Genomic DNA, 24,739 nt, shown 5'->3' on the forward strand with positions numbered 1-24,739 from the left:
TCTAGATTTGTCACTGCCAGGCCTTTATTCCCTTTTAGCACCCCCAGGTGTGCTGACCACTGAATTGGCAGTACTTTGAGCCTACTCAGCCCGTGTCCAGCTGGACTGTGTCACCTGCGGTCTTGGAAGACTTAGCTCAGCTGGGCCTTCACTGATTTCTCAATCTCAGTGACCTTCACCATGCTTCCACTGCCCCTGTATTTCTCTTTGTCACAACACTTAGCTCTTTTATATTGTTCACTACATTGAAGCTCTTTAGGATGGGAGACTGGCAGAGATTTGTTCACGTATTTGGATTGAGGAGGGGAGGGAAGGAAGGAAAGAAGGAAGGAAGGACAGGCTGAGGAATTACATGTACTTAGGTCCCATCCCTAGCTTTTCTGAGTCATCTCAGGTACATTTCTTCACCTCTTGACTCTTTCTTCAGCTAGGAAAAAAAATAGCAATAATAATTATAATACTTTCCTCAGTGAATTGTTATAAGTGTTAATGAGAAAACATTTATAAAGGGCTTAACAGTATTTAGCCTTTGGAAGACAATAAATAGATGCTAGTCCTGGTCTGTTTTTCCCATGTTGTCATTTTGAGCAAAAATATAAAATAAAATAAAAAATTCATGTGAAAATAGGGGGAAAAATCAAAGTTTAACTATCATCTATATTAGGGTAGCAGATTTTTGTCCATTAAATATGGAGCAGAGGCAATGTTGCAACGAGGAGATGAGGTCTAGGGGCATTTGTGACAGGAAAGGAAAAGATGTGTTTTTTGTTTATCCTTCTCTGAGAAAACTCACCACACAGGATGTCTCAGTTTCTCAAGGCCAAAAGAGGGAGGGTGTGAGTCTACTGAGAGCAGATTAAGTATTCTTGTGCTGTCATCCTCAAAGGTCTTATCTCACACCTATTAGCACAGGAGGGAAGGACATGGAGATTAGGATTTCCATAAATTGGGGAATTAAGCCCCATGTATGTTGGACAGTCTGATTTCAGAGCATCTTGGATTTGTGAAAATAGCACTAAATTTGCGTAAAAGAAATGTCCCCTATTACTGATCAGGTGACCTTGGGCAGGTTTTGTCACTTTTCTGAACTTCAGTTTCCCTGGTTGTACAATGAATATACTAATAGTAACACCTGATAGTGTAAGATTGCTAAAAGGCTCAGGTGTGACGATGAATAGGAAGTCCTTTGTGAAATCTGTGTATCAGTCATGGTTATGGTTTTTGCAATCTGGGTCCACCACTTTTGACATCTCTCCACCCAGCCTGTCTTTGGAATTTTTGTCTTGGATCCAGGATGAAGCTGGGGTGTTGAATGTCTGATTTATAGCTCAGAGCATACAGTCACTAGTGTCCTAGGGAAGATCCCCTTGGCTTTCCAGAAGAATTATATCAATATGACTGCAGTCCTAAGGAACGCCTCAGAGGACTTTTGGAGTTATGAAGACCCTCATGTGATAGCTCCAACTGCATGCTTTCTACGATTTCAGCAGCCCGGAAAACAGAGACAACTGCCACTGACTGCTTTAAGTCAGGGCTGTCCAGTTCAATCTGGAGCACTGACCATATTTTCTGCTCCATAGGACACATGGGCATTTCCCCCTCCACTTTTGGGGGGAAAAAGTGCGTCTTATAGAGCGAAAAATACGGTATTTTATTAAATATTTTAATACACTATTTGGTTCAGAATATTTTTTTTTCTTATTTTCCTCCTTAAAACCCTAGGTGTGGCTTATGGTCAGGTACGTCTTAAGGAGCAAAAAATACAGTACTCCCTAGCATTTATGTTCAGACAACCATTCGAAGCCCTGTGAGATCTTCCCTCAAGACGTTTGTAGTATGGTGCATTGCTTAGCTATTGCTGCATAATAAATTAACATAAGCATAGCTGATTGAAACACATTATCTCAGAATTTTCATGACTCAGCAATCTAGGCCCAGTTTACCAGGGTCCTCTTCTCAGGGTCTCACAAGGCTAGACGGTGTCACCCAGGCTGTGTTCTTTTCTGGAGCTTTTCACGATACAGCTCAGTTAGCTCTTGGAGACATTCTCCTCTGCCTCCCCATGGTGTGGTATAATGCAGTTTTTTCATGCTTGCCACATTTCTGTAAGTATGGGTTTCTCTCACCAGACTCTGAGCTCCTGGAGACCAAGCATTGTTATTCATGTGTTCACTCCCAGTGCTGGCATGGCCTGACACCTGTACCCGTGTTTGGGTAAGTGAATAATGAATTAATGTATGATTTGGCCCCTGCAACCTGAACGCAAGGTATATATAGAAGGAGGCATAGTTGGATCATCAGGGTGGATTGGTAGGTGTGCCATCTTAGAAGAGTTGGAATGCAAATACAATCACTTATTCCTCAGGTTGAAGGGTCGTTGTCCTGGAATAAGAAAGTGACACCATCAGAATATGATGTAGGTGGATAATTTTATCAGGAAAGTAAAAAAAAAAAAAAGTCTACCTGCCAACAAATTCTGGGCCCTGTTACTTTGCTGGGCCCTGTGACTTTGCACGGCCCTGTGACTTTGCTGGGCCCTGTGACTTTGCTGGGCCCTGTGACTTTGCTGGGCCCTGTGACTTTGCATGGCCCTGTGACTTTGCTGGGCCCTGTGACTTTGCACGGCCCTGTGACTTTGCACGGCCCTATGACTTTGCTGGGCCCTGTGACTTTGCACGGCCCTGGACTGGAGGTTTGCCCAGTTTCTCCTGAGGTCCTTCCTGTCATCTTGCTTCACTTACCGGACTGTCTGTCTCAGGGCTGCGTGTCTGTGTTTCCAGTCTTCCTTCATATTTTCTTTGTGAGTTCCTATAGCTAACAACTATGGTGAAATAAATTGGAGTTAGCTCAGTGTCATTTTTGAACCAATTAGGAGGCGTTTGTAATTCAGGGCATGTGCGCTCACTGCCGGGGAAAGCCCGGCTCTCCACCGTTCTAGCAGGCTGACTCTCCCACAGGCCACCTGAGGCTGACAAGCGGTGCTGGAGTTCAGGCCAGAGTCTTCAATGCACTTCAGTGTCAGGCTTAAATATGTGGGTTTTAATTTAAATATTTCCATTTTAGAGGAGCTTTAAGAAGACCATTAAGATATGAGGCCATTTAAGCATTGTGAAGGAAATAAAAAGTATTTCAGGAGATAATTAAAAGTGATGCTTTTCTTTATAAAGGTTAGTTTCCTTCCTTTGGCGTTCTTCCAGTGCGAATTATCTGTGCCAGCCCGAGAAGGCCAGTTTTGTAGGCCATGAAACAAGAGCAAACCCACCCAAGACCAAGGGCGCAACTGGTGGTGGAATGGGAATCTCACCATAATACCAGGACAGGAAGGCTGTAGGCAGCCAGTAAATATCTTTTGAATGAATGAATGAAATTTACACAGTCAGAACTTCTATTGGAGCCTATATGAGGAGGACATCAGCAGGGACACTGGCTTTAGAGTGAAGAAAATCTGAGTAGAAACCCCAGTCCTGCTGTTCTGGGTCTTCGAACAGTATGTAAAAATGGGGATAATAAAATATTTGGCAAGATTTTCCTGCAAGGGGATACACACACACACACACACACACACACACACACACACACACAACACCTGTGAACTTTGGAGTGGTATATATAAAAAAAGGGATGATTATATATTCACTGTATCTATTACGTTGAGTTTATTATAGGTATTTCTGAGTATGCCTTTTTGCCCCTTGAGGGTATACCTAAACCCATGCTGAAAATCTTATCCAGGGCCAAACTAAAGATACATTGTTACAGTTTAAGATAATATTTGAAAATGACACCATCCTAGGGAATCCAGTGCACACCTGTAGCTCTTCTTGTCCTGTAGAGCAGTGGTCCCCAACCCCCGGGCCGCAGACCTGTACCGGTTTTGGGCTATATGGTACCGGTTCGCAGAGAAAGAATAAATAACTTACATTATTTTCGTTTTATTTATATTTAAGTCTGAACAATGATTTATTTATTTATTTATTTATTTATTATTTTTCTGAGGTTGGAAATGGGGAGGCAGTCTCCCACATGCACCTGATCGGGATCCACCCGGCATGCCCACCAGGGGGCGATGCTCTGCCCATCAGGGGCGTTGCTCTGTTGCAACCAAAGCTATTCTAGCGCCTGAGGCAGAGGCCATAGAGCCCTCCTCAGCGCCCGGGCCAACTTTGCTCCAATGGAGCCTTGGCTGCAGGAGGGAAAGAGAGAGACAGAGAGGAAGGAGAGGGGGAGGGGTGGAGAAGCAGATGGGCGCTTCTCCTGTGTGCCCTGGCCGGGAATCAAACCTGGAACTCCTTCATGCCAGGCCGACGCTCTACCACTGAGCCAACCAGCCAGGGCTCCAATGTTTTATTTTTAAAAAAATGACTAGATTCGCTTTGTTACATCCGTCTTAGACTCACTTGACGCTTGTCTTGTAAGTTCGACAATTATATTTTAAAATACCTCAGTTTTTATGCCGGTCACATAATTTTATTTTGTGCATTTATCTGTCCCACCCTAAAGGCTGGTCCATGAAAATATTTTTTTAATTTTTATTTATTTATTTATTCATTTCAGAGAGGAGAGAGAGGGAGAGAAAGAGATAAAGAGAGAAAGGGGGGAGGAGCAGGAAGCATCAACTCCCATATGTGCCTTGACCAGAGAAGTGCAGGGTTTTGAACTGGCGACCTCAGCATTCCAAGTCGACACTTTATCCACTGCGCCACCACAGGTCAGGCCCATGAAAATATTTTTTGACATTAAACCAGTCCGTGGCCCAAAAAAGGTTGGGGACCACTGCTGTATAGGGTCTGGCATCATGCCATTACCTTAATGAGTGTTGGAATTGGAGGTATATATAATTAGATAATGGAGTTACTTTTCTTAACTACCTGATGCACGCTAGTCACCATGCTGGAGACCTTACATATATTTAATTCTGGCAATAGTCCCAGCAAAGGAATATTTACTCTACTTTATAGGTGAGGAATCTCAGAGTATCAGAGAGGGTAAGTAATCCTCCCAAGGTTACACAGCTAGTAAACTGAAGAATAAAACCTAAGCACACGTTTTAGGTTTTTCATGGTTATTTTTGAACCTCCAGCCTCTTGTTTAAGTGGTCACATCTCCCCAGGCAGACAGCAGTGGGGAGGGGTAAAATGCTAAAGGTGAGAGTAAAGGCTGTGTATTTCTGGAATTAATTCTGATTAATTCCTTTCCACTTACTTGTCCTAGTCTGACTTTTCTGGGTCTCCAATCAGTTTGGCCTTGCCCTTCAGATCCCAGAGGGATCCTGGAACCTTTTGTGGACATGCTGATCACAAACAGGGGTGTTGTGCCCCACCTACCCCTTTTACACACCGCTGCTAGTCTAGGCTTGTCTTCCTCCGAAAAGGAACTTTCTGAAACACACTGACCTTCCCAGCATCAGTCTGAATCTATGCAGAAGAGAGCAGGTAGGGAACGAAGTGCCTGCAAGGTTTGCTTGAGGAGGAACGAGGGAGGGGGAAGGAGGCAATTTTGTACTTTCAATGATCACTGTTTCCATTAGGAGTGGGACGACCTTCTCTCAGAAAGGTTACGGAATCATTATTAGAGATGGTCAGACCTGACTAGACACTGGATTAATGGGGATTTGGTAGATTTCTATAAAGAGCGCTTGAAGGCAAAATTCATGGACCAACACAAAGACATTTTTTTCAGACCTCAAAGACTATGTGCTCAGAAAGTTTCTGGCTTCAGGAAGCTAATATCAGTTATCATTCAGTGTGCAGAGCGGAGGCGTGTCTGTGTCCTCTTCTGCAGCAGTCTGTATACAGTATCAGATAGGGAAACAGTTCGTTCTAGCAAGTCCTCATGGGGAACAAAGGCTTTTTTGTCTCTGTTAAGCTGCTATTTGCAGATTCTTCCCTTTATTCTCCATCTGATTTGGAAAACACTGCTTTTCCCTACATTTTTTTTTCTTTTTTGTACCAGGCTAATCTTCTGTCTCCACCATGATGTGGGAAGCTGTGAGATCACAGCTCAGGACCCAACCCCATCTATAATAGTTTCCATGGGGTAGCTGGACCCTCACAGGGAGAATCTGAGTTGTGAAAGAGCCAGTGACACTCAAGTGATTATTTAGTTTGTCTCCCAGACTGAAATCCTACACTTCCCTTGATGCTTAAATCTAATGAATCCTCAAGCAGTTCTTACTATGTGTTTTGTTTTATTGTGTTTCTCCAGTCTGAAACAGAAACCATGCCCTTTCTTTCTCAGGCTGGGTTGGCCAATAGGGATGTCAAGTTTCTTTACTTTGGGTTGGAATTTACCAACTCATGACCATACTGGATGGCTGGCCCTTGGCTTCACTGGTGAAGAAACTGGACAAAGAAATTATGACAGTGCAGTATGAAAGACATTAGCTCTCTCACTCACTCTCTTTCTCATTTTGTGTGTGTGTGTGTGTATGGTACACATATACATATATACATACAAATGCATACATATCTTATTTATATATATGTATATATCATCTCTGGTCATCTTTCTCTGTAAACTTTGATCATTCATTGAGCATATAGTATATGCAAGTCCTGTGCCAGGCATTGGGGTCTCTAGGATGAGTGTAACTGCCGTCAGTAGTTGTAGTGTAGTGGGGGAAACAGACTACAAAAAGGTAATTGTAATGCAGAGGAGTACAAGGTAGAATGAGGTCACGGAGGAGAGAGTGGTGTGTGTGTGTGTGTGTGTGTGTGTGTGTGTGTATGCGTATGCGCACGCGCCTGCCTTAATGGAAAGAGGAAAGGGGTGGGTTTTAAGAAATTAGCTCACACAATTACACAATTATGGAGTCCAGGAAATCCCATGATGTGTCATTTGCAAGTTGGAGTCCCAGGAAGGCTGGTGATGTAGTTCTAACCTGGGTCCAGAGGCCTAAGAACTGGGATCACTGGTGATGTGAGTCCAAGAGATGGAGATCTGTGTTCCAGCTCCGCTCTTGCAGTCAGGCAAAGAGAAGGAATTTTCCCGTTCTCCTTATTTTTTTTTAATTTTTTTATTTTGTTTGCTTGTTTGTTTTGTTGTTCTGTTCAGGCCAGGAGGGCAGTGGATTGGATGAGACCCACCTACATTTGGGAGGGCAATCAGCTTTATTCAGTCTACTGATTCAAATGCTAATCTCTTCCTGGAACATTTTTACAAACCTACCTTGATGTGATGTGTTACCAGATATCTGGGCACACCATAGCCAAGTGGAGTGGAAACATAAAATTAACCATCACAATAAACAAAAGAAAGAAAAAATTGGTGAAATATTGAAGGGTTCCTGGGTGAGTTAAACCATCTTATTTTATAAATAAAGCAACAGGGTGTGAAAGAGGTTATCTGCCTGTAAGTAATGCAACTTCAGCTTTGTTCTGCAGCCTTAATACTGTCTGCTTCTGCTTTTGTTCTGCACCTAAGGAGAGACAGACGAGAGGACAAGGAGGAAGATGTGACTGACTGATCGAAAGGCAGACTTCTGGGTCCTGGCGGAGCCTGCGTTTTATAAGATTGTAGACCCAGGTGAATTGAAGAAAAAGTGTTGTCAGGACCCTGTCTGCCTTGACCACTACCTAGCTTCTAGATCCACACACACCGCCATGTTGGCCACTAGCCATGGGTAGCTATTAAACTACTGGTAGGTCTCATCCTACTGGTCAAAACTGAGACGTCCTGTAAGGGTAAGTAAATACACACCAGATTTTAACACCTTACCATGTGTGCACGCACAACACAAAGAATATGAAATTTCCTTAATAATTCCTTACATCAATGACCAGTTGAAAAGATAATATTTTGGATATATTGGGTTAAATAAAATAAAATATGTTAGTCAAATTCCACCTGTTTCTTTTTAGCTTTTCAATGTGGCTACTAGAAAGTTTTAAAGCTTATCTTCAGCTTGCATTCTGTGTGAACAGGAGTGCTCTAGGTGATCTGTCTCAGGCCCTTGGCAGCTCAGTCTACCTAGGACTTCTACTCCTCTCCCTCCTGCTCTCCTGCCCTCTAGTTCTCCAGCCTGGGGCAAGCCACTTCCTAGCCCTTCCTCTGCCTCACTTCACTAGCCAGCTCCTCAAGCCTGCTGTGTTGCTGTTCATCTGTGCCGTATAGCTTAGTGTAGAGTGGCAGGTGATCCACGACTGGAACCAGATCCAGCCTTGAGCCCAGACTCTGCCACTGATTAGCCACTTGACCGTGGGAAAGTCAGTGTACCTTTTTGAATGCTGGAGTTCCCTAGTTTAAAATGGGAGTAACACTAATACCCTACCTATCTCATAGGGTATTGTTGAGATAGAAAATAATCCATGTGAATGTGCTTTGTAAATAATAAAATGGTATGTGTATGTACTATTGCCAGTAATCATGTTTTAGTTTTTATAGCATAGTCATTATTGTCATTATCCAACCCCTGCCTCTAGCCTTCTGACTGTAGACCATGTGACTCCTCTCACTGGTGTCTGGTCATTTGTATAAAAGAGGATGGAGGCACACCGGCAGGTGCAGGATGCTGTGACATGGAGAACCTAAATTTGGGACCTGCCAGCTGACGGCTGGAACCAGAGCTGGTTCCCTCCTTGGGCTGTCTGTGGAGCGGCTGTAGTGGGTGATGTGGACACTCCAGTCTCCTCAGATGGCACTGCAGGTGGTCTCATCTAAGTTGGTGAGTTGTTGCATAGTCTTTGGAGTGTGGACCACGTTTAGGGCCTTCCTAACTCATGGCCACCACTGGACTAGGCAGCTGAGGGGGCCTGAGTGGAGGGGCTCCCTCTACAGGTCATGGTGGTACTCAGCAGGGATGTCCTGTGGTGCCTGCAGCATCTTCCTCCCCACCAACTTGAAACCCTGCTTCTCCAAGTGCTAAGTAACACCCCTACGGAGCTGTTGCTACACACCATCTAGCTGCACCACCATCAAGGACCACTCTTCTATCCAGAAGGGCCCTCCCGAACTGGTAGCAGACTTGGCCTGGGGCCTCAGGCCGGTGAAGAGCGTGCTCTGGCCAACAGAGCCCCTAGAGCAGGGGTCTCCAAACTTTTTACACAGGGGGCCAGTTCACTGTCCCTCAGACCATTGGAGGGCTGCCAAATACAGTGGTCCTCTCACTGACCACCAATGAAAGAGGTGCCCCTCCAGAAGTGCTGTGGGGGCTAGATAAATGGCCTCAGGGGGCCTCATTGCGGCCCGTGGGCCCTAGTTTAGGGACACCTGCCCTAGAGGGAAGGACAGCGGGCCGCACACCACATTTTTTATTTGACATTTCCACAACACTGAAAGTATTTTTCTAGCCCTAGTTTGCAGTTGACTAAATGGAGACACCCGGCGGTTAAGTGACATCCCCTGGGTTGTCTGTAAGGTGGGAATCAGGGGCTGGAATGTGTACCTCTCCCTCTCCCCAACATGTCATGTCATGTCTGTTATGATGAGAGAGAACACTCTCTATATTAAATAGTTGCAGTGTAACTTCCACCGCTCTCGACGTCTCACCCTTTGGTGGGAGGAAGCCTTCCAACTGTCTGTGGGGTCCCACAACAGTCAGCACTTGACAGGCTACTGCTCTCTCCTCCTGAAGAACCCTCACCAAAGAGCCTAAACGAACTCTGAGTGTTTTCATTGACTTGTCTGATCTTCTCACTCAAGTTAAAAGCATCATTTTGCTTCGCTGTCAGTCAATTTCACTTTTGTGAGAATTTTAAAGATGTATAAGCCCCTAAGGTGACAGTCCCAGCCTAATGCTGTCATGCTGAGCTCTGTCATATTGAATTCTGTCACTGAAGAGAAACAAAATGAAATGCACCCAGGTGTAAAATTCCAGGCCTTGTTCATTCTTATCAATACCAGATTAGAATGGCAGAGTCTAATATTATGAAATTGATATGATGAAGATTGATGTTTAAACTTTAATGGGTTGGTAGTAAAATATATCATTAGTATATTCATGTATTCGTATACATACATATACATGCACAGACAGTGGAAGCTATATCATTTGGCCCTGGATTTTAATTTCACCTGTTTTCTGTCAGTAATTAGACATGCTACCCGGTAAAACGTAAATACCCTTTCTTCGCCCTTCTTTTGAAACCCAGTGAATTTGATTGCAACCACATGGTGTCTTCATCAAATTTACCGATAAGCCTGTTGGTTTGAGATGAACTTTTATCTGCGTGAATTTAAGGGTGTGTGTTTAGGTACATTTTTAAAAATAGTATTCCTCGGAATTTAGATTATTTTTTGAGACAGCAAGTTGATGAATGACGCCTCTGGTATACCACTGAGGGGACACAGCAGTCCAGGAGACAGAGGCTTTTATGACATTGACTAGGAAATCACTACCCCACAATCTCCATGCCCCCCAACAAGGGGATTATGCAGGCGTCTGCTGACTTTATCTACCGGGACGTAGGCATAAATGTTTTATTTATTGTTCTGGACTTCTATCATTATTCAGTAGAAAAGTTTATTTTCAAGAGTTTTATGGCAGGAAAATATTATATGACTCCTGTCTCACTGTCATGTTCAACTATGGTTTTGGTTATGTTTTAAAACCATAGCAATAGACATTATTTTCTAAAATATTAATGGAAGTTTTATGTCTTGAAATCACACAATAATGATGACTCTTGACATACAATGCTTATTAATATTAATACTAGTGCTACTGAGAGCAGCTGCCACAGGTCAAGTTTGTAAGCACTGGTTTGGACAGTTTTTCGACCTTTTTATTTAATCTCCACAGTAATCCTGAAAGTTAGACATTGTTATTTCAGTTTCTATAATGAGGAAATGGAGGCTTAAAGAGGCAATGTCATTTGACTAAGGTCACACCATTTGTAAGAAGCTGCACTGAGATTTCAGTTTAGGTGTCTTTAGTCCAAACTGTGGGGCTTTTCTACAATCACATAAACATCTTTTTTTTTATTTATAAAATTGTGTTGTGTTTGATAGTAGACCAGGTCGGTTGAGTGAGGACCCGCTGTGTATGTGATAGGAAGATAGAGGGTGCAAGTGTTGGGACTAGAAGAAAGGAACGGTTGAGAGGCACTGAATTGAACACGAGTAAGAGGGCAGTAGTGTTGGAACGAGGCATTACACACATCGGTTTTTCCCACTTTGCAGTTGCTGGTTATCCAGTAACAGTAGTCAAAGTTCAAGAGCAGATTAAGGTCAAATAGAGCAGCAAAATGTTAGCTGTCAGATTTGGTCAGCTCAGTGACGGGAGATGTGAGCTATATTACAGGGTGGTCCCCTTAGCTCGCCAAACAAAAATGTGGAGTGAAATTGAAGCTGACCATCAGGCATCCATCTTTCCTTGTGATTAGGCAAAGGGTGTTATTGACAGCAATGAGCATACCCTATGGTAGAGGGCCAGTTTTATTTATTTTTATTTTTTATTTTTTTTAATTTTTATGAAGTGAGAAGCTGCGAGACAGAGAGACAGACCCCCACATGTGCCTGACCGGATCCACCCGGCATGCCCACTAGGGGGCAATGCTCTGCCCATCTGGGGCATTGTTCTGTTGCAACTGGAGCCATTCTAGCACCTGAGGCGGAGGCCACAGAGCCATCCTCAGTGCCCTGGCCAACTTTGCTCCAATGGAGCCTTGGCTGCAGGAGGGGAAGAGAGAGATAGAGAGAAAGGAGAGGGGGAAGGCTGGAGAAGCAGATGTGTGCTTCTCCTGTGTGCCCTGGCTGGGAATTGAACCTGGGACTTCCACATACTGGGCTGATGCTCTTCTGCTGAGTCAACTGGCCAGGGCTGAGGGCCAGTTTTCAATAGAAGCTTTCACTAGTGCTCATTCCCAGTTTGCCTTGCAAAGTATACAGTTCCCTCAATTCATGTAACTGACTTTGCCCATAGGGAGAACATGTGTTTGAGCAGGAAAAAAACACCACAGTGTGTTTAAAGTATATGCATTGGGCTTTTCAAATTTTGCTTTAAAATAGGTGTTCAGTAAATGCTGCTCAAAAGAATAAAATCCCAACTCAGAGATACTAAGTGCAATAATGTCACTTCCATGCTGAGTCATTATTCATCACATCACCTCAGTGCGGTTCATTCTGCCGTTTATCTCCTAGTCGCTTACTCATTCAGTCAGCTCCTGTGGGATACTCCCTCTGTCAGGCACTGTACAGTGTGCTGGGTATAGGAGAGTGAGTCTGGATGGGCCCTGTTCCCTGGAGCTCACCTTCTCAGGAGGCACCAGCCATTGAACTGTATTCCCCATATGGCCCTAGCAACACCCTAAGACACTGCATTTGTCTCCAATACCTATCTATAGTGGACATAAAATCCCTCGTAGCCTTGCCTGGACACACCACCTATATAATTTTCTGTTTCACAGTCATGTATAAAAAGAAGACGACTTTGGAATCAAACAACTCTAATGTGAATCTCAGTTTTGCCACAACTGAATCTCAATCTTTGTCTCTGAACTCCTGTAGGCCTCAGTTTTTTGATCTGTAAAATGGGAATGATAATTAATAAATAGGGATATCATGAAAACTAGAAAAGCAAACTGCTGTGAAATCACTGGTCACAGTATACGCCTAGACAGAGCACTCAGGCAAGAGTGGACTCATTGTTTGAATAAACATGTGCTGAGCATTTAGCACCTGCCAGCTATTATTTAGCACCTGCCTACTATTATTCTAGGTGCTTCAACTACAGAGATGATTGGGGGTGCAGACAATTTTAGTATAATGCTATAAACAATCAGTATTCAAGAAGCTATGCCTCAGGAGATGATTGCTGAGGGTCGAGAAGGGGATGTTCCTGACCAAGGGAACAGTGTGACCCATGGATCTAGACCAGAAACCTCATTAGGAAGTGGCACAGGGGCTGCCAGGCCCCAGCATGCCCCTTGGTCTCTGCCATTCAGTGCCAACTAACTGCCCATAACTGCTCTGTGCACTGACTCTTCTGCAACGGAGAAAGGCCATTCTGCCGATGAGCATTGTTGACCTCCCTCAGCGACAGTCTTTACCTGGGAGCTAGTGTGTGAATACTCTGTCAGCTCCTCCCCTTCCCCTTGGGTGGGATAATTAAAGCTGTGTGTTTTACTCTGTTTTCGAGAGTTTCCTGGCATCCATTTTAACAGAGAACCGTTTGCTGGCTGCCTTCTCATCCGCGTATTCCGTCTCCATTCCTTTGACAGTGTTTCTTGTATTTTTTAAGTCAGTTAGTTACTTGCACTGGGATCCTTACTTCTGGGTCGGCTTTAGGTAAACTCAAAATAAAATGGGGTATTTTCCCAGCTTGGTTTCCAGGAAGGTCATATGACCATTTTAATGTCTTTGACCGTAGACACTTTTTATGTGACCTGACAAACCAGCCATCAACTTGTTTGGAACTGTGGCTTTATTAAATTTTAAAGAACCAAGCCAAGCCCTTTTAAGATATAAATGCATTGTCCTCCCCAAGACTTGAAGCCTTGCTGGAGGAAAGAAATAGCTAGCAAGGCTGGTTAAGTTCCATTTAGAAAGAGAGAGGCTATAAATTAATTATTTAAATGGTTATTTCAAGTTTTTTTCTGCTCTTCCTTTGGGGCAACTCATAAACTGAAGAGTTCAAAGTTTTATCATCTGCATTCCCATGATGTCTGGAGCAAATGGTCTTTGTTAATAATGAAAATAAGTAAGTATATTGTTAGAATGGTCAGCATGTGTCAGACATCCTACACAAGGCATGACGCTTTGTCTGTTACAACACCCTGTTTGATATGTGAGGCTCACCACTGAAGGAGGATTTAAACTCGGGTCTTTCTGATTTTAAAACACCTGAGTGTTTTTCCCTGTTTGTTTTTGTCTGCTGGCTCTTGATAGAACCCTATGCTTGGGATTTGGTTCTGATCTGTAGACACAGGCCAGCAGGAAAACCGAAAGGATTGTAGATGTTCCCATGTGCTTTAGAAGCAAGAGAAACTGTGAAATTCTGATGTGAGCTTCAACACACTTTCCTGAGGCATACAATGGTACTGATTTGTCTCCTAAAAGGGACAGAAAACAGATGGGAAGTGACGGATCTGTGGGAGAAGACACAGGGATCCTGAGATTTTAACAGATACTCAGGAAAGGTAAAAATAAGCCCGTTGGTGTTGAACTTTCTGCCTTTTATTCTTCATAGAATCTTAGACTGTTCCCATATTACAGATCTTACCAATAAGGCAGAGTTAGTGGAGCTGGCAATAGAACGCACGTACAGTTTATGAGTGCCAAGTCGAGTGCAGTGTGGTAAATGGAGGTGTCATTTCATCCTCCAGGTTGGGGAGGAGGGTGGTGATAAAATAGATCATTTCCAGAAGCTTAAAGATCTAGTTGCATTTTTATTTGCTAAGCATATCGTCTTTCCCTCCACCTCCTCCTCTTTCCCTGCCTCCCCACCAGCCCTTCTTTCCCAAAGCCTTTCTAACCAGCTCTTACTCACCTAAATTACCCAACAAAACCAGCTTCCTGCTAACCTCTTGACTTCAATTAACGACACATTCAAATGTGTTCCCTGCTCCCGGACCATCAGCACTAAATAGCACATAAGCACTTTTGCGACGCTTAATGTAAACTTGTTGAAAAATGTGCATTATTTTTCATTGATTTGAAATTGGATAAATGCTCATTGAAAAGAATAAAGCGAATTGTTATCAGAGAGAGCATTAAAAAGAGAGAGAGAGCGAAAGAGAAAAGCCAGTAAGGGCACAAGGTTTCTAAATGTAGAGCCGCTGGTTTCTCTTTGCCGCCCTCATTTGGTGTGCACTGTTGAGCGTACTTGAAGACGCTGCACGTGATTTCATTAACAGTGCAGTTAGGTTTGTGAAGCCAGTGTGCTGTGCTGCAGATGCAGGTTGTAGTGAAAAGGCATCTTCTTTGAGATCAGACAGTCTCAGGTAGGCTATGTAACAGTGTGACCTGGAGCAAGGGACTTGGCGTCTTTTAGGGGACTTGGTTTTCTCATCTGTGAGACAGGAGGAATCTCCTGTGATGGTTGTGGAAATTAGATGAGATCACGTATTTATGCACCCGGCATCTCCAACACATAGTGGATGGTCAATCACTTTTAGTTCTACATATTTCCAAGTAAGAAAAGCTGCTGATTTCTCACTGAGAAGACTGACTTTTGGGGCTGTGGTGGGAAGAATTTTAGTACCCATCCCCTAATATGTACCTTCATGAAACCTCAGAGAGGGTGGCAACCATGCCTGTTTTGTTCATTGCTCTGTACTAGCCGGGCCCAACGAAGGTACACAATAAATATTCATTGGGAAGGATAAGGAGTGACATGAGGCTGAACCAGCCAATCCAGCGGTTCTCAACCTGTGGGTTGCGACCCCGGCGGGGGTCGCAACCCACAGGTTGAGAACCGCTGAGCCAATCAGTATTGGGGTAGGACTGCCAGGAAACCAAATTTTCTGAGAGGCTTTGGTTTCTAGGCATGCAGGGACCCTGCCTGTCATTAGAGGGTCTCACAAATCCTCCTTTGTGTTGCATGCAGGTAGGCTTTCCCCTTGTGCTTTACGACAACTGAGGAACACTGCAATAATAAGCAAATACACAAAGGATTCCAGTGCCTTCAGAAAGGAGCCCTTTTCTCTGAATTCCATTAACACCCCCAAATGGATGGGCTTTAATTTCTCACAAAGCCACCTTATTTTTCAAAGGTGAGAGGCTCACATGAGAAATTGTTCCAACCATCTTTTTTTTCTTTGTGTTGAAAGCTCTTTAAAATTAGTGTTACCATTTGTATTTTAATGGAGGTGGGGGAGTTGAAGAATTATTGCCATTTTTCATAGCCTTTTAGGCATATATCTGATCACAGTGAGTGATAGACCCCTTTGGTAACTGTAAATGGCGATAATAAATAGCACATCAGCCTTAATCACAAATGCTAATTCAGTTCATATCTGTGGCTTGCCTATTCAATGAAATACTTTATATACATTTTATCTAATCCTCAGGGTGATTCCAGCCAAGCCTTTATTATGATCCCTACCTACCATCCTTAGAGGGGAACTGAGGCTTTAGGATGCTGAGATGACTTTCCTAAGATCATGTCATCAAATAAATGCTCAGGCCACAAGTCCAACTCCACTACGGTACATCTGGATCTGCCCCCTTAACGTTTCAGATCTGGATTGAGTGCGACCCTGGGAGACCTGCTGATACCCACACCTGGCACTTTTCTGGATGGATGCTTTCATTTTTTTTGTTCTGTGGAACCTTTGGTCTGTGGAGGTGCCTCAAGGTCGGAGGTCAAGGGGGACCCTGGAAAAATGGCATCCAGTGTTAGCCACTCCCATTTCAAAAGAACTGTTTTATCTTTCTTAGATGTTTGGATTTCTAGGTACTATTTAATTGGAAAAAAGAAAATCTACTGGTATCTTTTTAAAAGCACTGCTCTAAGAAATGGTTGAGCCAAATCTAGCAAGACACATCTCCTTGTTGCCATCCGTTTTCCAAAACTAGAACAGGTTGTGTTATGTATGTCCTTCAAGGAAATAGGTACTGAGAGACATAAGTGAAAAATCCATAACTGTGAGCTTGGCTTGGAATGGAGACAGCGTGGTTCAGTGCAAAGGCCACAGAACACAATAAGCCGGCCATTGATGGCTCACCCCTGAGGCCTCTGCCTGTTGTCAAGTAAAGATTGTACAAGGATCCCCACTGGTCAGTTTATTCTTGGTTCGTTTAGCTTCAAGGCTGACCCAGTTGGTCCTCTAGCTGCCACACTACTACTGTCACATGAACCATTGAGAAGAGCAAGGTGGGCAGCATGGTGACAGCCAGTCTCGTGGGCAACTGGCTCCCACCTCCCCAAGGGCCCCTTCCCTCTCAGGCACTGAGTCCCAGCGCGCTGCCCACACGCCTCTGTCCAGTCCTGCACTGCACTCTCCCTGCCCTCAGGGAGCCTGTAGTCTGGTGCAGAGGGCTAGATGTACAGGGAAAGCTGAACGGAGAAGCGGAAAAAGCAAAGAGGGAAATGACACGTGAGAGGGAACTTGAAGAATGAGTAAGAGTTTATCTAGTGGAGAAAGAATAAAAGGATCTTTCTGTTAAATTGTCCAAGACTTGGAGATGTGGGACATTGCGGGACAGCTATTCTGTGTGGTTATAGCTGGGGAGAGGGTGAAGGGGGATGCTCTACCTCCTATTCCTTCGTAACTGTTGTTCCCTGTGCCTGCATACATCTCTGCATTACTCCCCACCTGCTCTTCTAAGTTTCGTCCGTCTACTCAGCTCTCAACTGTCAGAGGCCAAGCTAAGTTCTCTTGCCATCAGGAGTCCCTGTTTGGGGATTTGTGCTTGGGCTGACTGTCAATCTTCCCTTGTCCTGCTGGAAGATCTTGGTAAGCAAGGACTGTGCATGTGTGTTTATTACCGGAGGATAAATGAATGGTAGAGGCATAATTGTGAAGGTGGGTTAAGTTCAGATAAGCTGAGCCTTGATTTTGGACTCCATCCTAAAAGCAACAGGCTTCCTCTGAGCTTACTAAAGTAAAGGAATGGCATCTGATTCATACAGAAAAAAAAGACATTGTTTGCTAGTGTGATAACTTAATCACAGGGTTTCAATGAAGATGGAATGAAATAATGGATGGATGTTTAAAAAGAAATGCTTTTCTGAATTGTGAAGTCCTATCCAAATGGGAAGTGCAGCTATGATACTCTTTTTTTTTTTTTTAGTATTTCAGTGAGTGAATCTCACCCTCCGTCCCATCCTCTAGTTTCTAATCTTGATTCAATTGGTAATTCAAGTGGTTAATTTCTCTTTACAGTTTCTCTTTTTCCAGAGTGAATGCAGGTATAGGAATCCTACTAATAGACCTGGCCTCTCTTTGCATTTCAATGGGTCCCCAAGTGGAATTGCCAAATTCCAATGTGCTATTAAATCAGGCAGCATACCCGACAAAAATCTATCCTCATCAAAAATTCAGGAAAATAAAATAAAAAGATGTAAGGTGACATTTTCAAAGGATTTAGCCTGACCCCCTGTACTTTGTATGTATGTAAAATGTATTTTTTTGCACCTGCAAACACAGTCTCTATATGCTAACTATAGCCTCCAAATTGCCAAAGCTTTAAAAAAAAAAACCTGCCTTTCACTTTCAGCTCAGAAACCCAGTAATGAAGCGAGGATGGGGAAGAGGGCTGCCTAAAACTATAGGCTTATGGGAGGGGATAATTACTACCTTGTGGCTCCTTCTGAAGTACCTTTGCTTGGCAGAAGTATGAGAACCACACGGCAGAGATGGAAAGGAATTCTTAAAGATGGCGAATTACTTGAATTTGTGACAATGGTAGCTTGCTTTTTCCTTAACCTATTTTAAAAATCAATTTGTGTAAGATGCTCTGGAAATTTCAACTGCAGTTGTTTGTTCATGCAGGCACACATCCATGTTTCATCTGAACGTCCATAGAGTTAACTCGCTGAGCCCCTGCCCACTGTCAGGCTCTGTGCTGTGCTCTGCAGATGGAGTGCTGAGCACGAAAACACCCTCTATCCCCGTAGATATTCCAACTGAGTATGAAAGACAGCCAGCTAATGATTGTTCAGGTTATTAACTACAGAAATGCTCTGTCATTATTAAAATATGTTATTGCGATTGCCTAATAATTACAATAATTACTCTTGGCGTAAGAGTTCTGGGAGAATATGCCACATTCCCCGGGACAGGAAGTTTCCATGAGGGCAGGGAATGTTGTCTGTTTTGTTCATACTGAATTCTCAGTTCCTACTACCATCCTGGCGTGCATTTTGCATGCATTTTGAACATAGGGTGCACTATCAGAGCATAGATGAGAGAGCCCTGACAGTCAAGTCCAGGAAGGTGGAGCTTCTCAGGAAAGTGACATTTAAGGTAAGACCCGAAGAGTGACTTGGGATCAGTTGATTGAGAATGGGCACAAGTAGGGGACGGAGTGTGTTTCGGGAAAGAGCTTGTGAGAAGACCTCACAGAAACACAAAGCTGTGAGTCTTCAAGGCGCTGTGAGCCTTCGAGGCCCTGAGAGAAGGCTAGGGTGATTCTGGAGAGGTAGGCAGGAGCCAGATCACGTGGGATGTGGGAGGTTCTGACCAACATGTAGAAGGAGTGCTGAAAAGGTTCTGATCTGGGCTAGTCCTGCTGATAGAATTCAGAAAACGCTCATCGTGCGCAATGAGTCTGAATGGACTGGCTCCTGGGAAGGATTGGAAGTTGATGGATAATGTCATTCAGCAAAGACCATAGACACACACATACACACAAACCTAAGCTCCCAGAGAGCATGGTTGGCACATAGTGAATGTTGTTTGACTAACAATGAAAGAATGAATGCTTACTCAAGCCTACCATGTATGCCCACCATGTGCCAAGCAGGAAGGGGGTTTCACTGACAAAGGTACAGAAATGCAATGGCAAGGTAGTCTCATTGTATCCCCCCCCCCATGGCTTTTCAGAAGAAGCAGTGGCTTCTGATTAAAGACCCAGCGCTTGCTGTTGCTTAGCTGTGTGGCTCTGAGAGACTCACTGAAGCCTAGGGTCATGGGAAGCAGCAAAAATCAGATTTGAACCCAGGCACTCTGTCTCCAAACCACATGCTGGTAACCACCACATACCACATACCAACAAGCATTTTATTTCTTTGTGAGATGAATCATCTTTTGCCACCTCCCCCCACCCCCCATCACAGACTGAACTACATGTTACATGAGTGCTGAGACCATGCTGATTTTTGTCCATTGTGCTTAGAACAGTGTCTGGCACACACAGTATATGTTCAATAAATATATGATAAAAGAATGCTTTCTAGTAGCTTAAACACACTATTTGATGGAAACGAGTGACCTCGGGTCAGGGTGCAACAGAACCACAATTGTGAAAGAATAAAAGTCGTAAAGGAAAGACGGGAGCATAGTCACCAGTAATTCCACATGTGCGAGGAGGTAGTATTCAGAAAGGAGGTAGAAATTCTTGCTTAGTTATTCTGATGCTATAATTTGAAGTAAGGACTTGGTTAAATGAAGTATTGATCCGCACAGTCCTCTTAGAACTATGGCACTGACAGTGACGATCACCAAGAGACTGAGACCTCTTGGTCCCATGCCCGTATGTTGCAGCTGTGCTCATAGGTTGCACGAGTTTGGGTGACCTGCCAAGGTTACACAGCTTGCTAATGGCAGAGGCAGGACTAGAACCCAAGAATTTAGCTCAGGAAATAGTGATGATCTATTATGCTCAGCAATTTTAGAACTACTGTTTTAGTTTATGTTCACATGTTTTTTTGTTTTGTTTTGTTTCGGTTTTTAGACATTGATTGCTTTAGAGGTCAGGTAGGTAATTAATATGAGGATTGATAGGAGAGCAAGACACACCAGGACTTCTCTTCTGGCTCCCATTTGTTATTCACTTCCTTGGGGAATTGAAGCAATCACGTCAGTCCCCTGCTTTAAACCCTCTCCCTGCTGCTTACGTCCTGCAGGAAGATTTCCGTGTTCTGTACAGGAAGATGCTACGGCCCCTGCCCCTGCCTCATTGCCTGCTGTGACCCGGCATATGATAAAAGAATGCTTTCTAGTAGCTTAAACACACTATTTGATGGAAACGAGTGACCTCGGGTCAGGGTGCAACTCACAGTGTGTCCCCCACATCATGCCTGCACCCTTGCTTCCCTTCCCTCAGCCCTCGCCAGCCTTACCGACTCCTGCTCAGATGATAGAACTCAGCACTGACTCCTCTCGGAGGGACGACGACTCTAGGAAGCCATCCTTGCGTTCCCCTCCCCAAGCTTTTCAAGCTAAGACTCTTCTTTGTCTCCCCTCATATCACATGGTGCTTGCCTTGGAATAAAAATCTGCTGTGAGCTTTCTGAGAGAAGTTTTGGTCTGCATTATTCTGTAATGTCGAGAGTTGATTTTGATATATTTCTAGGTGCATAATGCATGTTTGTTCATACAAATACTTAGCAAATTAATCTGTTAGAGGGAAAATCATAGTTGGGTTTGCCCTATCTCTTTTCTCCCTTTTTGGGGGACTCTTCAGATTCATGGACTTTCCCCGACTCCCCTGTAGCTATCCTTCTCACTAAGCCCTGATTCTCAACCTGCCCGCACACGCCCTCAGACCTTGTCCTCCCCCCGTGGAGTCTCGAGTGGACTGTACCTGGCATCTTGGCCGGATTTGGATTCCTCAATATGCTGTCTCTTATTAGTACTGGGCTCCAGACCCTTTCCATGTGCATTTATGTCACTTCTTGCTGTGAAAGAGAGGTCATTCTCCTCTGACAGGCAAGGAATCGTGGGCTTGGAGACATAACATTCCATCATCCAAGGTGACAGAGCTGGTCATGGAGCAGCAGTTGACCTACTCTGACTCTAAATTCCATCATTTCCCTCTTTTATACATTGCTGAAGCTTTGGTAGCAACAATTATATTCTCCCAACATCCACAGTTGCCCGGTCGATGACCCATGATTTCCCCACAGTCAGAGTTGTTCTTGTACCAGGGCGACGTGGGAGAAATGATCCATACGTGGCCCACAGCCTCCTGCTTACTCACAGCCGTCATGGCTGCAGTTGGTTTCACCCAGCGAGATGCACTTCCCTCTATGTGTCGGCACATTTCTCTGGAGCAGCCCTTATGCAGCTGTGGCTGCACAAAGCAGTTTCTGTTGTTCTGTTCCTTGCTGAAGTTCTTTAGTGGTTTCTGGTCCAGGTTCCAGTCCTCACTAAGTGTAACCTTAGAACATCTTTCCCTTCCCCCGGCCTCACTTCCCTTGTCTGGGCAGATCTCATCTCTCCTCCACACAGTTGCCAGAGGTCTTTTCTTTTGAAACAAATTGCGTAAGACCAATGCCCTCATTCCCATTCTGCGGGTTCATGGCAGGGTACTGACCTTGACAGGCAGACCCTTGGGAACTGGGCCCCCGCGGATGCTCCGTCTCATTCTGCGCCCCACACGTTCAGCACCTCATGTTTCCCTCCATCCTTCTAACAAGCCCTGTGTTTTCATAGTTCAGCACCTCCGCCTGCTGAATCTTGAATCTTCTGTCTCTTCTTTGCCTTTCCTTTCTCTCTACTTTGAAATACCTCACCTCCTCCTCGAGATGCCAGCTGACGTGACGTGTCACTTCCTCTGGAAATCCTTCCTTCGTTCTCTCAGGAAAAATCAGTGTGTGTGTGTGTGTGTGTGTGTGTGTGTGTACACGCACATGCACATATGGAAGGCTAGACTATGGATGGCGCAGGTGCATTCCAAGTGGGAGGACAGAGAGTGTGAAGGTGAAAGAGGTTAGGGTAGTTGGGACACTGAAAGCAGCTTCTGTTCCTGGGATGTAGTGAAAGTAGGAGGAGATGAGTCTCTAAACTCACTGTCTTGGGGGCCCTACTCAGTACTTAGGATTTTATTCTAAATATATAGGTTTTGAGAAACCTTATTACACTCTATTTAATTATCTCACCTTAGGACCATGCCTGCCTTCCCTGCGAGATTGAATTCCTTGGGGGCGGCATCGGTCCTTCAGCTCCACAGTCCTTATTCTGTAACATGGCGGGTGCTAGTAAACGTTTAGCATTGAGTAGAATACGTCCAAGAAAGGGGGGGTATGTAAATGAATCCAAGCTGTTACAAATTGTTTACCTCCCTTCTTATTTCTTCCAGCTCATATTTTAATAACCTTCTGCCTGATTGGCGTAGGTTTGGCAGACAGAGTTGATGGGAAAAGCAAGTTTTCATTTAGTGTAGTTTATATTTATTATATGTATTATATTCTCATTACTTTATGTGCAAAGAATGTTTCTTCTGCGATACTTTTTGGGGAGAGGATATGCAAAGAGATCTTCTATTTCATTTTTACTAACACTACCGCAGTTTGCTAAATCATCACCTTCAAAACATAGTTTAATTTAATTCACTTTATTGCTTTCCAAAGCATTTTCTATGAGTAAGATTACATTCCTTGGGCTTTAAAAATAACTGACTCTAAATTATCCAAGTGAAGTTAAACAGGTGTTTTATCCTCTTTGTTAAATACATGTTTTGTGCCTCTTGGTGTCTGTCCCTTCTGGTTGAGTAACAGACCTTCCTGACTGGAGAAAGGGACTGGATTCAAAGGGGACTTAAAGCGATGTGCTCTAATGAGTAGTGGGTGGATTTGGAATTAGATGAATCTGGTTCCAAAATCTGGCTCTACTACTAATTAACGGTGTGAGGTCTCGAATGAATTACTTAATATTTTAGAGCTTCAGTTTCCACACTTGCAAGATGGGGATAATTGGACCTAGTTCATGTTGTGATTTTAACATCAGTTTTTAAAAATAAAATGTATAAAGTGCTTGGCACAGTTCTAAAACATAGTAAGTGCTAAGGAAACAATCACTGTTATTATTAATAGTGAAAATGCTCCTTCCTGCTGTGTGGCTTTAATAAAGTTACTGAACTCCTTGTGCCATTATATTCTCATCTCTAAAATGGGGTTTATGGTATCAGTCTACGTAATAGATCTGTTGTGTGGGTCAAATAAGCCAGTACCCATGGAACACTTCGGAAGTGCCTGACCTATGGTAAATCCTCAGTGAATATCAGCTTCTCTTATTACTAATATCAGTTATCATCTATCTTGTATGGTGGCTCCCTGCTTTCAAATGACAAATAAAAGTGTATTTTCAGATTACATAAAGGCTAAGTTTTGCCCAAGCAAAAAGGATTTTATCAAACATTATTGATTCCTCACTTACTGTAATGTGCCTGCAAGTCAGAAGTATTTTTTTATTTTATTTAGAAAATTAAATTTAATGAGGTGACATTGATCAATAAGAATACATAGGTTTCAGGTAAACATTTCTATAGCATTTGAACTGTTGATTGTGTTCTGTGCCCATCACCCAAAGTCAAATAAGAAATATGGAATGCTTCACAAATTGGTGTGTCATTTTTACTTAGAGGCCATGCTGTCTTCTCTGTGTAGTTCCAATTTTAGTATATATGCTGCCAGAGCAAGCACTCAGAAGTACTTTTAATTTCTGATTTATCTGAATGATGGCCATATTTGTGGTAACTATAATAATCTGGAATTTTCATTGCCACTTAGCTTGGTTGACTCCATTAAGAGATGCCCAATGACTTAAGTGACAAAAATGACCTTAATTAAACACAATTGTCTAGATCAGCGAATTTTAACCCTTTTTATCTCATGGTCACAGAAACTAATTACTAAATTTCTGCAGCACACCAAAAAAATATATTTTTGCTGATCTGACAAAAAATAGGTATAATTTTGATTGATTTCCAAAAAAAGTAAATAGCAATAGTAATTACCTACCCTTTTTGCTCCAAAGTGATGTTTTAAAGAATCAGGTGCCTGTCCTGGCCAGAGCACTTAGTTGGTTAGAGCATCGTCTCAATATGCCAAGGTTATGGGTTCGATCCCTGGTCAGGACACACACAAGAATCAATCACTGAATGGTCTGTCTCTCTCTAAAAATCAATAAATTAAAAAAAAAGATCAGGTACCTATACTTGTATATAAGGACTTTGGTACCAAGTATTAACCAATCAAATGCAACCAGATTATTCAACATGACCCATAAGATACAACTCTATTATAAGACCTACATATTTATGGTTCAAGACAAGGCATTTACACCAGAGGGCTATTGTTGTGTTGGCTGTTGTCATTTTGCCTCTGACTAAATAATCAGGTATTGCATATTTTAAAAATTCTTGTGGCACTTCGGTTGAAAATCGCTGCTCTTGATCATTGTTGGGCTAAACC

The 24,739-nt window shown here is 43.4% G+C and overlaps 1 protein-coding gene and 1 non-coding gene across 3 annotated transcripts in view; one reads left to right on the forward strand and one right to left on the reverse strand.

Annotated features, from left to right (window-relative positions):
* Nucleotides 1-24,739, forward strand: part of DAB1 (DAB adaptor protein 1) — a 320,452-nt gene that overhangs the window by 89,437 nt on the left and 206,276 nt on the right. The window lies entirely within an intron of this gene.
* Nucleotides 23,863-23,968, reverse strand: LOC136332724 (U6 spliceosomal RNA). The gene has a single exon (XR_010730882.1). It is a non-coding gene; the product is annotated as a U6 spliceosomal RNA (small nuclear RNA).

This window comes from Saccopteryx bilineata, chromosome 3 (assembly GCF_036850765.1).
Source record: "Saccopteryx bilineata isolate mSacBil1 chromosome 3, mSacBil1_pri_phased_curated, whole genome shotgun sequence".
Lineage (NCBI taxonomy): Eukaryota > Metazoa > Chordata > Mammalia > Chiroptera > Emballonuridae > Saccopteryx > Saccopteryx bilineata.